Below are 3,134 nucleotides of genomic sequence, written 5' to 3'. Positions count from 1 at the left end.
ATGCTTGGAGATTTGATGAACATAGTCAAGAAAAACATTTCATAGGCATATTACATAACTTTTAGTTTCAGAGGTTGGCTTATTAGCATATGTTTTGATGTACTAATCTAATAACATGTTGGTGCCAGTGGACCTAACACAGAGAATGCACCACCATCTTGTACTTCCTGTCATTTGGCATTGTTATATAGGCTTGATTGGATCATTGTGATTTAAGCTATACTTATATGTAGCCAAATCAAAGCAAAAACTCTGTTTTGAACCCAAAGATTGCTAACGTTGGGACTCAGCTCCCACTATTGTTCCTACCCAATGATGATGCTCCCATGGCTAAGAAGTTTTACGATTGTAGTAATAGTTATTATGATAAACTACATTCATATGTAGCTGATGATCTGACTGTTGGTTGTCCTTCTTGTCATAAGCTGTTAAACAGAAGGTTGTCTTATGTGGCTGGTTCTAGTGCAGAAAAGTTGACAGCAGAGGACGGTGGTTTCGTGAAGGGGGTGGTGACTTATATGATTATGGATGATTTGGAGGTAAAGCCCATGTCCACCATATCCAGCATCACAGTGCTCAACAACTTCAATGTGAAAGAAATTGGTGGTCTCGAGGAAAAGTTGGTTCCTTTTGGTGTGGAAGAGGTATGCTTTGTTTGTATTGTATATTAATTTGTATTGTATTACTAAAAAATGCAGTCTAGATTCAGCCATAATCCATTAATGAACTGTGTAATGTGTTTGTTGATTGATGTTTATAGGGTTTGATGTTGCTGAAGGCGTCATTTGAATGCAAGAATGTGCTTACCACTGTGTTTATGGCTTAATGAAGATGAATGGATTTTAGGTTTGTTACAAAAGTAAGCATGTTGGGGGGGGGGGGTTTGAACCTTTTGAACTTGGACTATCTATATATCTTCAAAGGAAAAAGGGTGAGAGGATGCAAGTTATTTTGAAATTGCATTACCTGAATAATTGCTTCCTTCAACTGTGAGTGTAAGCAGGATCTGGAGTCTTTGACACTTTTAGGAGGCATATACGCAAAGAAAGTGCAATATTTGGTAATGTGTCATGTCATGAGCCAGAATCTTAGATCTAATCTAAGAGTACACAATCTATACATGTCCTGATAAACTTATTATCATCACTTCCGAGACTCTTAAGAGAACAAAAAATTTGTAGATAGTCTAGAAGTAAGCCTTCCATTATTCCTTATGGATGATACAACAATAATGTTTACCTGGTCATTAAAAAATGTTTTATGCTCTGTAGGCTACAACAAGTGGTTCTAGGAAGAGGTCATTTTTTCATATCACTCTTGGGGGGGGGGGGAGGGTGCATGGTGGTCCTTAATTACATAAACAAAGTACATACATTACAACAGACACAAGGGTGCTGTGTGCATTATAGCAAGCACAGGGGTGTTCATATTAGAGGCACAGGGTTGCTGTGTGCATTACAGGGTTGTTCATATTAGAGGCACGATTTTATAGTTTTTGAAAAAAGAAAGATAGAGAAATATTCTTGTCAAATAAATCATTCTTGTCTTACCCCCGGGTAATGTATCAAGACGGGCGAGTAATGATCAAAAGCTATATATATCTTCTCAAGAAGGCCTAAAAGTGTTTTGACTTCATCACCCAAAAGATCAACCTGGATCCAAAGAAAATATCAAAGAAAATTAGTCTAACATGTTATGTGCATAACTACAATACGATAAAGCACTGGACCTAAAACATGCCAGAACAAAGAACATATGTAACAGATTCATAACATAAACCATAGCAAAATAATTGTACATGTTTACAGATGGTTTCATAATTTGGTTCATACTTTAGAAAATGAGGTGTTGGCACTAAGTTATGGCATCTCTATGCAAGAGCATCTATAAGCACTACTTGAATAGTCAATCATGCTATTACTGGAGGGCCGAAAACAACAATCAACAACCATTGTACCATCTTCCAAACTGCGTTTACATATACATACTGATACACAAAGTTAGGTAAAGGAAAAAGAGAAATAGATTACATCCTCTAGATTCTGGATTAACACTAATAGATTGAAGAACATGTCAAATATATATGCATCTCTAATCAGTATCATCTCAGAATATTTAGGGATCAAATCGAATCGTTTAGGGTTTATTTCATCGAATTCAGTTAGAGCGATGAAATCGAATTGGTGAGGGCTATGAAATCGTTTATATGAAATCGAATTAGGTTGGATGGCGATAAACAGGGGATTGGGTTTAGGGATATGCAATAGATGAAATCGAATTGGGTTAGTTGAGTTGGATAGCGATAAACAGGGGATTGGGTTTTTAAGAATTTTCAAGAGTTTAAGAGTTTTCAAGAGTGTAAGAGTTTTTAAGAGTTTTAGCAAAATGCATTATAAATTGGGGTTTGTCGGGACCAATGCTACGAGCTTCCGGAATACAATGGGATCTTCGTAAAGTTGATCATTATGAGTGTTAAGATAGTATAGATAAAACATTTGACAAAAACTCTTAAAAACTATTTTTTTATGCATGAAGTACTGTACATTGATGCATATTACTTAAAATTTCAGATTACAAGTAAATTATGCACAAGTACAACTTATTAAACTTCATGTTTCAATTTGTGTAACTAACTGCGGATAAACATAATCAAATAGAGGACAAACCTCTTATTTTAAAATATACAAAATCTAAAATATAATTAGGATAATTATCGAGTTCTAACAAAATAATTAATTATTATCTTTATAAAAAAATTATATTATTAAACCAAATATAAATTACTTCGTTATTGAACCTAAATTAATTTATAATAAAAAAATTGAATTAAAAATTACACAAAAAATAAGGAATTTTAAATAGTTAATTTGATAGTAATATCGATAAATTTTTGTCAAATTTTTATGATATCTTCAAATTTATATTTTATTAAAAATAAAACATCATCGTTTTTTCAAAATCACATAAGACCATATTATAACATCGACTAAGATAAAGAATAAAATAAAATATTAAAACCAAGATGTATCTCGCTGCATTGCGTGAGTATCCTTCTAGTTATTTATAAAATGTTCTACACTTTAAATTATGATGTTCTTTGCAAGTAAAATAATATTTTGATAACTAAACAAGAA

At 33.0% G+C, this 3,134-nt stretch overlaps 1 long non-coding RNA gene across 1 annotated transcript; it reads left to right on the top strand.

Annotated features, from left to right (window-relative positions):
• Positions 1-594: 594 nt before the first annotated feature.
• Positions 595-820, top strand: LOC112502457. Its single transcript, XR_003067694.1, has 2 exons — positions 595-644; positions 761-820. It is a non-coding gene; the product is annotated as an uncharacterized LOC112502457 (long non-coding RNA).
• The last annotated feature ends 2,314 nt before the right edge of the window (positions 821-3,134 follow it).

This window comes from Cynara cardunculus, unplaced genomic scaffold (assembly GCF_001531365.2).
Source record: "Cynara cardunculus var. scolymus isolate 2C unplaced genomic scaffold, CcrdV1 Un_Scaffold_1460, whole genome shotgun sequence".
Taxonomy (NCBI): Eukaryota; Viridiplantae; Streptophyta; class Magnoliopsida; order Asterales; family Asteraceae; genus Cynara; species Cynara cardunculus.
Note: the sequence above shows the minus strand (reverse complement) of the source record. Positions and strands in the feature narration are given on the sequence as shown.